Raw genomic sequence first — 13,641 nt, forward strand, 5'->3', positions numbered from 1 at the left:
CTAGAGGAATTGGCCACAGATCAGATTGCAAGCCTCTTTCCACTATACACTCAGGCAATTACATGGTATATACAGGGACAAAGTTAGATTAGCTGAAGTTACCTCTGCTCTACACAGAGACATTTATTGATAAGAAAAGAGTGGAGTGGAAAGATTATTTTAAAAATGAGGTGTCAGGACCTCCTTTTCTTAGAAAAATTAGCACATGCAGAGACACTGTGTTGTCATATGATCAAGGAACAACAGAATGCCAGGATTAGACATATAAACAAATTATATAAATAAGTAAATTATAAACATTGTATTATGCCAGAATTTAAATAATAACTGCAGCAGCTTTGGTCTGAGACTTTTCTTGGACACTCTGACTACTAAAAGTTAATAATATACTGCTTGGGACATGGCAATATGCCCAGACTGGCTTGAAGATTTTGTTTTGGTCTAGCATCCATGAATCGACAAAAGCTACCAGCCTGAGAACAAGCTGTCATATGTCTCTTAATTTTTAAAAATTGGGTTGTGGGGTTAATGAGTAAAAATAACTCTGTTTATTAATGATGTCAAAACTTGAGGGAAAATAATTGGAAATGATAACTCTGTTCTCTCTAAGTTTATTAATGATGACTAAAAGATGAGCAAAAGAAAGTGAAATGCATATCCAAAAACAAAAATGTTATAATCTATGTGTTGGAACAACATGAATGTGTCCATGCTTATTGAGTTCTGTATAAATAAAAAAGCACTTTGATTGCTAGTCAGTCAGACTGAAAGATTATCACCACCACCATGGCTTGATTCACCTCCTTCCCTCACCAACTCTTACATCCTCTGCTGGGACATATCCACCACTGGGGATAACTGACATCTAACTACACATTAGATAGAGTATTAATATCCAAAATTTATAATAAATAACTGAATATCAAAAAACAAATAATCCAATTAGAAATTCTCTAAACAGAATTCTCAATAGAGGAAACTTAAATGTCTGAGAAACACTTAAAGAAAAGTTCAACATTTTGTCATCACAGAAATGCAAATCTGAACTACTTTCAAATTCCTTCTTACACCTGTCAGAATGGCAAAATCAATAACAAAAGTGACATCTCATGCTGGCAAGGATGTGAAACAAGGTGAACACTCTTCATTGCTGGTCAGATTGCAAACCCATACCACTACTACAGAAATCAGTGTGAAGGCTGTTCAATAAGAATGGATTTGTTCTATCTCAAGATTCAGCTAAACCACTCTTAGGCATACACTCAAAGGATGCTTTGTCTTATCACAGAGACACTTGTTCAAACATGTTGAATATTGCTCCATTCATAATAGCCAGAAAATGGAAACAATCTAGATGTCCCTCAAAAGATTAGAAAAAGAAAATGTGGTACATTTACACGATGGAGTATTACTCAGCCTTTTAAAAAATGACATCATGAAAGTTTTAGGCAAATGCATGGAATTAGAAAAAATCATCCTCAGTGAGGTAATTCAGGCCCAGAAAGACAAATATGGTATGCATTAAATTTTTGTGGACATTGGCTGTTAACACAATGATAACCATGCTCCAGTCCACAGAGCCACAGAGCATAGGTACAGAGTAAAGGACTGGGGAACAGATAGATCTCATTAAGAAAGGAAAACAGAATATAAAGTTATTGATGAATGGAGGGGCTGGAATGGGAGAATAAATTGGGGAAGGGAAAGGGAGAGAGAGGGAATACAAGGAGAGACAGATAAAATTGAGGGGTATTTGAGTGGTAGATGGAAACCTAACACAGTAGAAACTTCCTAAAATATATACATATATAAAAGTGATCTACATGAAATCAAAAATAACAGTGGAGACAGAGTCCAAGCTGCTCATCTATGGTCACCCAATGAAGCTTCTACTACTTCATTGGGTGACACCTAATTGAAGTGTTGGCCAAAGGGAATCCCACGGGAATCACAAAAAAATCCAGGCTGTTGCTTTCCCCTATCAATCACTAAGAAAATGACCAATGCCAAGAGTACTTCCCTGAGACACAGAATCTGCCAGCTCCAATTAGACCAAGAGCTAAAACTGAACCCAGAGTGGTCCTCTGAGACACAGAAACAGCAAGCACAGATAAGACCTAGAGCAGCTCGCTCAGACACAGGCACCTCTTGCACCTATTGGAAGAAGACATAGGTAGACGACAATGCAAAATACATACAATAACATAAAGAGCAATATGGCATCACCAGAACCTAGCAGTTCTACAACAGCAAGACCTGAACATCAAAACGTAGAAGAAGCAGAAGAAAGCGACCTTAAAAATAACTTTATGAAGATGATAGAGGCCTTTAAAGAGGAAATGAAAAATTCCTTTAAAGAAATCAAGGAAAAGAAAAAAGAATTGGAAGAAATCAATAAATCCCTTAAAGAAAGACAAGAAAACCATGAAAAAGCAATTAAACAGGTGAAGGAAACGATTCAAGACCTTAAAATGGAAATAGAAACAATGAAGAAGACACAAGCTGAAGAAATGCTGGAAATAGAAAATCTGCGTAAACGAACAGGAACTATGGATGCAAGCAAAACTGACAGAATAAAAGAGATGGAAGAGAGAATCTCTGGTGTGGAGTGTACAATAGAGGAAATAGATTCATCAGTCAAAGAAAATACTAAAGCCAAAAAAGTCATAACACAAAAGGTCCAGGAAATCTAGGACACCATGAAAAGGCCAAACCTAAGAATAATTGGGAATGAAGAAGAAGAAGAATACCAACTCAGGGGCACAGAAAATGTATTCAACAAAATCATGGAAGAAAACTTTCCCAACTTAAAGAAGGAATACCTATGAAGATACAAGAAGCTTATAAAACACCAAATAGACTAGAACACCTGCAAAATGTCCCCTCACCACATAATAATTAAACCACTAAACATAAAGAATAAAGAAAGAATATTAAGAGCAAAAAAGGGAAAAGGCCAAGTAACACAAAAAAGGCAGATCCATCACAATAACACCCAATTTCTCAATGGAGACTCTGAAAGGTAGAAGGGCCTGAACAGATGTAATGCAGACACTAAGAGACCACAGATGCCAGCCTAGAATACTATACCCAGAAAAACTTTCAATCACCATAGGTGGAGTAAACAATACATTCCAAGTCAAAATCAGATTTAAACAATACCTATCCACAAATCCAGCCATACAGAAAGCACTAGAAGGAAAACTCCAACCCAAGGGAGTCAGATGCACCTCAAAAACACGGGCAATAGATAACCCCAAGCAGCAAATCCCAAAGAAGGGAAATACACACACTACTACTACCAAAAGATAACAGGAATTAACTGTTACTGGCCATTAATATCCCATAATACCAATGGACTTAATTTGCCTAGAAAAAGACACAGGCTAACAGAATGGATATGAAAACAGAATCCATCCTTCTGCATCATACAAGAAACATACCTCAACTTCAAAGACAGACACTACCTCAGAGGAAAGGCTGGGAAAAGATTTTCCAATCAAATGGACTTAAGAAGCAAGCTGGTGTAGCTATCCTAATATCTAATAAAGTAGACTTCAAACTCAAATCAGTCAAAAGAGACCAGGGAGGACATTACATATTTATCACAGGAAAAATCCACCAAGATAAAGTCTCAAAATTCTGCCCCAAATACAAGGGCACCCACATATGTAAAAGAAACATTACTAAAGCTTACATTACACATCAAACCCAACACATTAATAGTGGGAGACTTCAACACCCCACTATTACCAATGGACAGATCTGTGAGACAGAAACTTAACAGAGAAATATGGGAACTAACAGATGTTATGACTCAAATGGACTTAATAGATATCTACAGAACACTCCACCCTAACAAAAAAGAGTATACCTTCTTTTCAGCACCCCATGGAACCTTTTCTAAAAACAACTACATACTCGGTCACAAAGCAAATCTCAACAGATAAAAACAAAAACAAAAACAAAATTGGAATAACCTCCTGTATTTTATTGGACCACGATGGCTTAAAGGTAGACTTCAACAGCAACAAAAATTACAGAAAGCCTATACTCTCATGGAAACTGAATAATGCTCAACTGAATCACCAAAGGATCAAGGAAGAAATAAAGAAAGAAATTAAAGACTTCTAGAATTCAATGAAAATGAATGTACTACACACCCAAACTTACGGAACATATGAAAGCAGTGCTAAGAGGGAAATTCATAACACTAAATGCCCACATAAAGAAGTTGGAGAAATCTCACACTAGTGACTTAACAGCACACCTAAAAGCTCTAGAACAAGAAGAAGCAAAGTCACCCAGGAGGAATAGATGCAAGGAAATAATCAAATTGAGAGCTGAAATCAATAAAATAAAAACAAAGAGAACAATACAAAGAATCAATGAAACAAAGAATTGGTTCTTTGAGAAAATCAACAAGGTAGATAATCCTTATCCAATCTACCAAAAAGCAGAGAGAGAACATCTAAATAACCAAAATCAGAAACACAAAGGAAACATAGCAATAGACAAGAAGGATGTACAGAGAATCATCAGGTCATACTTCAAAAACCTGCACTCCACAAAATTCGAAAATCTAAAAGAAATGGACAATTTTTTGGATAGGTACCACATACAAAAATTAAATCAAGACAAGAAAAATAATTTAAATAAACCTATGACCCCTAAGGAAATAGAAACAGTCATTAAAAGTTTCCCAACCAAAAAAGCCCATGACCAGATGTTTTCAGTTCAGCATTCTATCAGAATTTCAAAGCAGAGCTAATACCAATACTCTTCAAATTGTTCCACACCATAGAAACAGAAGAAACATTGGCAAACTTTTTTTATAAGGCTACAGTTACCCTGATACCCAAACCACAAAAAGATACAACAAAGAAAGAGAATTACAGACCAATCTCCCTCATGAACATTGATGCAAAGATATTCGATGAAATACTAGCAAACCAAGTCCAAGAATATATCAAAGAAATTACCCACCATGATCAAGTAGACTTTATCCCAGAGATGCAGAGATCGTTCAACATACAAAAATCTGTCAATGTAATACACCATATAAACAAACTGAAAGAAAAAAACCACATGATCATCTCATTAGACGCTAAAAAACTCTTTGACAAAATCCAACACCCCTTCATGATAAAGGTCTTGGAAAGATCAGGAATACAAGGAACATGCCTAAACATAATAAAGGCAATTCACAGCAAGCCAACAGCCAACATCAAAGTAAATAGAGAGAAACTCAAACGAGGCAAGGCTGTCCGCTCTCCCCATACTTATTCAATATAGTACTTGAAGTTCTAGCTAGAGCAATAAGACAACAAAAGGAGATCAAGGGGACACAAATTGGAAAGGAAGAAGTCAAACTTTCGCTATTTGCAGATAATATGACAGTACATGTAAGTGACCCAAAAAATTCTACCAGCGAACTCCGACAGCTGATAAACATCTTCAGTAATGTGGTAGGATACAAGATTAACTCAAAAAAATTAGTAGCTTTCCTATACACAAATGATAAACAGGCTGAGAAAGTAATCAGAGAAACACCACCCTTTACAAAAGCCACAAACAATGTAAAATACCTTGGGGTAACTCTAACTAAGCAAGTGAAAGACTGTATGAAAAGAACTTTAAGTCTCTGAAGAAAGAAATTGAAGAAGATATCAGAAAATGGAAAGATCTCCCATGCTCATGAATAGGTAGGATTAACAGAAAAATGACAGTCTTACCAATAGCATCTACAGATTCAATGCAATCCCCATCAAAAATCCCAGCACAATTCTTCACAGACCTGGAAAAAACAATACTCAACTTCATATAGAAAAACAACAAACCCAGGATAGCTAAACCAATCCTGTACACTAAAGCCACCTCTAGAGGCATCACCATCCCTGACCTCAAGCTCTACTATAAAGCTATAGTAATAAAAACAGCTTAGTATTAGCATAAAAACTGACATGTGGACCAATGGAATTGAATTGAAGACCCTGACATTAACCCACACACCTATGAATATCTGATTTTTGACAAAGAAGCCAAAACTGTACAATGGATAAAAGAAAGCACCTTCAACAAATGGTGCTGGCATAACTGGATGTCAACATGTAGAAGACTGCAAATAGATCTATATCTGTCACCGTGCACAAAACTCAAGTCTAAGTGGATCAAAGATCTCAACATAAAACCAGTTACACTGAACCTGACAGAAGAGAAAGTGGAAAGTGGCCTTGAACTCATTTGCACAGGAGACTGCTTCCAAAATATAACTCCAGTAGCACAGACACTGACATCAAAAATTAATAAATGAGACCTCCTGAAACTGAGGAGCTTCTTAAGGTAAAGTACATAGTCAATAAGACAAAACAGCAGCCTACAGAATGGAAAAAGATCTTCACCAGCTCCACATCTGACATAGGCCTGATCTCCAAAATACATAAAAAGAACTCAAGAAGCAAGACATCAAAATTCTAAATAATCCAATGGGGTACAGATCTAAATAGAGAATTTTCAAGAGAAGAATCTCAAACGGCAGAAAGACATTTAAGGAATTGCTCAACATCCTTAGTCATCAGGGAAATGCAAATCAAAACGATTCTGAGATATCATCTTACACCTGTCAGAATGGCTAAGATCAAAAACACTGATGACAGCTTATGTTGGAGAGGATGAGGAGCAAGGGGAAAACTCTTCCACTTTTGGTGAGAGTGCAAACTTGTACAGACACTTTAGAAATCAACATGGCATTTTCTCAGAAAACTGGTAATCAATCTACCTCATGACCCAAGTATACCACTCTTGGGCATATACCCACGGAATGCTCAATTATCCCACAAGGACACTTGCTCAACTATGTTCATAGCAGCTTTATTCACAACAGCCAGAACCTGGAATCAACCTAGATGTCCCTCAACTGATGAATGGATAAGAAAATTGGGGTACATTTGCACAATTGAGTATTACTCGGCTATAAAAAACAATGACCTCATGAAATTTGCAGGCCAATGGATGTAACTAAAAAAAATCATTCTGATGAGGTAACCCAGACCCAGAAAGTCAGACATGGACTGTACTCACTCATAAGTGGATATTATGAGTAAAGTATAGGATAACTAACCTACAATCCACAGCTGCAGAGAGGCTAGATAACAAGGACAGCTCAAAGAGAGATGCATGGATTTTCCTGGGAAGGGGAAATAGAAGAGATCTCCTGGGTAAACTGGGGGTGGGCGATGGAGGGATGTGAACTTGAGGGAGAAGGTTGGGTGGGCTCAGTGTGAGAGGCAGGTTGGGGGCCAGACAGAGAGGGAGAATAAGGGAAGAGACATCTTGATGCAGGGACCATTTCAGGGGTAGGAAGAAACCTGGCACCAGGGAAGCACCCAGGAATCTACAAGGATACCCCAGCTAAGACTCCTAGCAATAGTAGACAGGGTGCCTGAACTGGCCCTCTACTGTAATCAGATTGGTGACTACCCTAATTGTCATCAGATATACTCTGTAGTAACTGATGGGAAGCAAATGCAGAGATCCACAGCCAACCACTAGACTGAGCTCTGGGAATTTTGCTGAAGAAAGGGAGGAGGGATTGTATGAGCCATGGGAGTCATGATGAGGAAGCCCACAGAGACAGCTGACTTGAGCTTATGGGAGTTCACAAACTGTGGACCAATAGTTAGGGAGCCTGCATGGAACCAGCCTAGGCCCTCTGCATGTGTGTGACAGTTGTGTAGCTTGGTCTCTTTGTAAAGCTGCTAGAGTAAAAGCAGGACCTGTACCTGGTGTTTAGCTGGCTTTTGGGACCCTGTTCCCCATGCTGCATTACCTTGCCCACCCTTGAAGAAAGAGGAGGAACTTGGTCCTGCCTCAACTTGATGGATGTGTCATGCTTTGTTCAAGACCAGGGGTGACCTGCCCTTTCTGAATGAAGATGAGGTGGGGGGACTGGAGAAGAGGGAATGGAAACTGAGGTCAGTATGTAAAATAAATGAAAAAAAAAGTTAATGTTATCTAAACAAAAGAAAAGAAAAGAAAAAAGGTATAATTCATGATAGTGAACAAATAAAAGGAAATTCCAAAAATCATATATAAAGGGAAAATGTGAGCTTTCCTAAAAAAGAAAGACTTGAATAAATGTGTAGCAAGAAAATGAAGGATGAATTACACTGAAATGGTATCAGCATTCTTAAAGCTCTCTAGAGTGAAAAATCACAATCATCCAATAAAGAAATCAAAGAATACACACATTGAAAAGATAGTCTGTATTCATAGATTTGGAGAACTTAAATCACTAAAATAACTATTACTGAAAGTGTACTACTGAAGTGAGTTTGTGCACTTTTTTCCTACACAGAACTAAAGAACCCAAAATGTGTCTGGAGGAGTAAAACCTCATCCCTTCTCAGAAGGCACTGCACCTCTTGACTTCAAAATGTACCATGAAACTGTAGTTAATCAAAACAGCATGGCATTTGCAAGACACAGACTCATACAGCAGCATAAAAGAATAAAGATGCTGTGATGAACCCACACATCTACAGAGAACTGAGTTTCAGTAAAGGTGCTAAGGACACACACACTGGGAAAGGTCAATGTTTTTTGAATATGCTGTCAGGGAAGTTGGGTAACCCACAAGGAAAACAGTCATCAATTGCATTAAAGAGACTATCATTAGAAAAGAAGAAAATATTTACAACTCCACATCTGACAGGGGTTTGGCATTTCAAGACATATAAGGAACTTAAGAACTCAAGAAAAACAAACTACTCAATATTATGGGTAATAAACCTCAATAGACATTTCTCAAGGAAAGCATACAAAATGGCTAATGGATTTATGAGAAAGAAAATGCTAAATATCACTAATCATCAGAGAAATGCAAATAGAAACCATTAAAAGATAGCAACTTACCCCATAAGAATAGTTACTACTAAAAACACCAAAGAAATGTGATGTGATGTGTGGATGTGTGGATGTGGGGAAGGAAACTGTTGCATGCTGTAGGTGAAATGCAATATTCTAGGAAGGCTTCTCAAGATGTTAAAAAGTAGATTACTATATGATCAAGCTATCCCATTACTGGATATATATCTAAAGGGAAAGGAAATCATTATGTTGAAAATGTTGTGGAGATATCTGGACGTCCATGTTCTCTTTAGCACTACTCACAGCAGACGAGAAATGAAGCTATCTGCCTAGAACTGACAAATGAGGTAAGAAATTGTTATGCACACACCCGTGTGAATATTATTTGGCCATAAAAAGGAAATTCTGTCATTTGCAACAACATGGATGAAACTCGGGGTTCATCCATGTCAAGTACAATATTCCAGAAACATAAAGAAAAGTACTACATGATCTTATCTAGATAAGGAATCTAAAAAAAACTCACAGAGAGTAAAATGGTAGTCACTAGAGGCTGGGTTAGTAAAGGATAGGAGGGATTAGAAAAGGTTGATCAACAGGACTAAGCTATAGTTAGATAGCAGTGAGACTTCATTGTGCTACTGTCCAGAGGGTAATTATAGATAAGGATTATGTGCTGTATATCTTTAAAACCTAGAAGAAAACATTTGAAAAGTTTTAGGTACAAAGAAATGATAAATGCCTGGGTGAGTAGATATGTTTAACTTGCTATCAAAATGTACATGGTACTCCATAAATATCTATAATTTTTGTGTATCACTTAAAATAAAGCTAATTTTAATTTCAAAACTTAAAGACATTAATATTAATAAAACCTTACTTGAATCTACTACTGCATGAAATGGCATTATAAAAACATTTTTTCTCCACTTATTTCTAAAAGGGTAGTTGCTGCTAGCCAATGCATGATTTAATTTGCAATGTTATATCTTAAACTTAAAGACTGAAGTGATAAAAAGAAACATTGCATACTTTCATTTATGTCTGTCTGATGGTGGTGGCTCATTAAGTCCTCAGTCTCTCTTGCTGGTGGTGTGCACGTTGGTGTTGATAATAAGACAGGCATGTTCTCTGACCTAGAGGTATCATGACAGTGTTACAGAAATAAATTAGACACTGACAAACACTCCTTCTCATGGCAGCACACTGTAGAAGCAGATTATTCATTAAAATTTGATAGATTCACCCACAAATTTTCTTGAGAAATTGACCAAAATACTAGAACTAGCCTATTGTTTCTTCATTAAATTAGTGAGAGCAACAGTTTCTATCTCCATGGAGACCATATCATCTATATTCCAAACTTATCATCTGCTCCACAAATCCCAGATTCATACATGTAGATACTTAATTAACATTCTCCCTTGAGTATAAAATAGGCATTTAAAAATGACAAGGTTTAAAACAGAATTCTTAATCCTCTCTCCAAAGCTTGCTCTTCCTCTATGACTGTACATATTTGTAGAAGTTTTCTTTAAGGCTTAAACACTTACCTTGAGTAAGATAATTCTTTCCTCTCACTCTTTCTCCATACGTGTCACTCAGGAAACTTTCCCATCCCAATTATAACCTTAACCCCTTCTCTTTTCTACATCTTCAGTCTAGACAGTTCCCATCTGTCTCCTGACTGCTATAGCCAGCTCTTCAAAATGTTCCTTCTTTCTTGTCTTCTAAGACTTCTCTTCCACATCCCAGTGGGAGAGTCTTCTAGATTAAAAAACAGATTCTCACCCTTCTTAGGTTTATAAATTTCCTTGCATTGAGACGGAGCAGAATAAAAACCTCATTTTTTAAATTTAAAGAATACATAATGACAGCAAAACAAATCACACACTATCAATTATGTCTACAGTTTCTACTGTCACACCTAGTATTTTCCTATTTCTATTTATCTGCCCATCATACGCTTCTGTCCACCAGAGGAGTTGTATATGGGTGAGTATTTTATTATATTTAATCTATAAAATAAGATCCCAGCTTCACCTTATGCCTCAGTTGGACATCCCTCAGGTTTCCAATTTCAAGTTTGGTTTGGTTTGGTTTTTTGCACTCAGCAGACTCCCTCCCACCTATTGTCCTGGGTCCTCTGCTGTCTCCTGTGAAAACCTGTTCTCAGTAAAGTCTTAAATGTGGTGCTGAAGAGATGGTTCAGCAATTAAGAGCATTTGTTGCTTGTTCAGAAGACCCTGGTTCAGTTCCCAGCATCCATAGGGAGATTTCATAACTGCCTGTAACTCAAGTTTTAACACCCTCTTCTGGCCTCCACAGGCACCAGACACACACATAGCATATAGTCACACACAGGCAAAACTCACATACACATGAGACAAAAAGGAACAGTTTTTTTTCTTTTAAAAAAATAGAAAAGAATATTACACTCAATTCACCATAAACATAAATGCTTGCCAACTACTTTTATAAGTATCCGATGACAGAAATTGCCAATCATATGGAAATGAGTTTTCCTGAATTTTTAAACATAGTATTTCCAACTAGCACTACTGTATCTAGCATCTCTGTCACAACAGGTTATCCTATAGCTTACCTTTTCTTTCGGAAATAGATATAGAGAACAGCACTGATGACACATGAAGTGAAAAATAAAATGGAGAATACAATTGCACTTATCATCCAATTTAAATAATGATCCACGGGACCTGGAAAACACAAACCAGAGCATGTTATTTCTCTGGTTACACTGTACTTGCCATCTTGGATCCTTTAATTTGTAATGCTTTTTTTTTGATTTGTTTAATTCATTCAAATTTACTCTGTAAGATGTTTTCTCATTACCATGGAAAGAAGAGTGAAATCCTACAGAGTAGTTTCTTCTTCCCTTGAATATAATTAGGAATGTGTATGCTTTTAAGCCAGGCACTGCGGCTCTGCCTTTGACTGCACAGATGAGGTTTTGTCAATTTTTTTACTATTCTAATTTAATGAGATACTACATAGCCATTTTAGGTAAAGGAGATTGAACGTGAAGAACTTGGCACTGAAATATGAAATCTTCTCTGAAGGTAATTCCAACAAAGCAGGAAAACTACACATGGAATTTCACTAGAATCAGGAACTCACAACCCCAATATTTAACATAAAACTGAGCAAGGCAGAACCTTCTTTTGAATTGATAAATTACTTTTTATTGACACTTGCATTTTAATAAAAATTTAAAATTAACCATATTGACACAGCCAATAGGTTTATGGAAACTGCTTATGGTATTTATTTTATATAATCCAGTTTCATGACTTGGGAAAATTGATCTGGAAAAGGAGGTGGCCAACTTGTGTTTCAGAAAACAAACATAGCACAAATATTTATCTCTCATATTTCTTGAGGATATTATTAATATCTCCTTAAAATAGCATTAAATTAAAAAGCATGAAATGAAAAGAGCAAGAATATTGACATGACCTCTGGTGACAAGAACTTGTGAGGAAATAGACTTAGAAAACACATTATGTGAACAGAAGGTGAAGGATGAAGTCAGTTAGTGAAACAGAAGATGAAGAAAGACTTTCAAGGTATTATTTCCAGATACTCTTGAGAATATATAAGTTCCTTAAAAGAGGGAATGAAGAATAGTCTTTGAAAATAAAAAACACTTTTAGCCCATCAACTGCCAAGCCTGGTTGGAGGAGGGGCTCAGCCTTCCTAGCTCTGCTATCTTGAACTCTTCCTTACTGATATATTCAGAGTAAGGGAAAACCTTGCCTTCTGTTGTATATCCACTCACTGATGACTCCATAGTCTCCAGAGGATATGGCCACTGATGGCCCTGAATAAACAAAGTGGGTCACAAAGGTAAGATCAAAAGTCATGAACCTAGGAGAGTGAGTAGTGGGGAGAAGAGATGTGGGGGTGAGGTGGAGTGGAAGGGAAATAAGGAAAGAGAAGAGAAGAATCAGAATGCATTATATATGTGTGTAAAATTGCTAGAGATATAACTTAATTAATAAAAATAAACATTTTCATTTTAATTTGAAAAAGAAATTTTAAATTAAAAAGCTTCTCAAAAGAAGGGAAAATTCCATAAAAGAACTTGAAGAAAATGTTTATACAGTCTCCCAGATAATATGAAGGAAAGAAAAAGTCATGGATATTAAAATTAAGTAGATACTACCCCAGATGGTTTAATGTACTTTTAATGAGAGGTTTATGAAATGAATCAGCTGAATTAACAGGAGGAAATTCCCCATGAAATAAGTAAACATTCAGAATTTCCTGTGGTTCCTGGGTTAATGTGACCAAATTCTGGAAAAGTTGCATCGTTCTCACCAGCCTTCGGAGTTTAAACAAAATGTCAATCATAATATCCTAATATTGGAACAAAGTAGAACATCCTTCTTACCAAATTATATGAATTCAGGTTCTCACTTCATTCTCATTACAGGAATTTTATGAAAGCTGTCAATATATAGGAGTAGAACAAGTTTGGTAGCCAGAGGTTTACTGTACACTATATTACCCAGTGAACGCCTGGAAAACTCATCAGCTTGGACTGATGTACAATAGGGAAGGAAAGAAAACATTCACACACCTTCCTTATTCTTCTCTTGATTTGCAATAAGCTGCTTGCCTTGTCAGTGTACAGTCTGAAGAAAGAAATTATATTACTTGGTTTTATTTTAAAATTCATGTAGTACTGATATCTCAAACACAGTGTAATCAGAATTAGTTGGGTGGTCTGTTTGGTCTTCTAAACCTTAT

This window comes from Peromyscus californicus, unplaced genomic scaffold, assembly GCF_007827085.1.
Source record: "Peromyscus californicus insignis strain IS unplaced genomic scaffold, ASM782708v3 Scaffold_16__1_contigs__length_79575227, whole genome shotgun sequence".
In the NCBI taxonomy this organism is placed as follows: domain Eukaryota; kingdom Metazoa; phylum Chordata; class Mammalia; order Rodentia; family Cricetidae; genus Peromyscus; species Peromyscus californicus.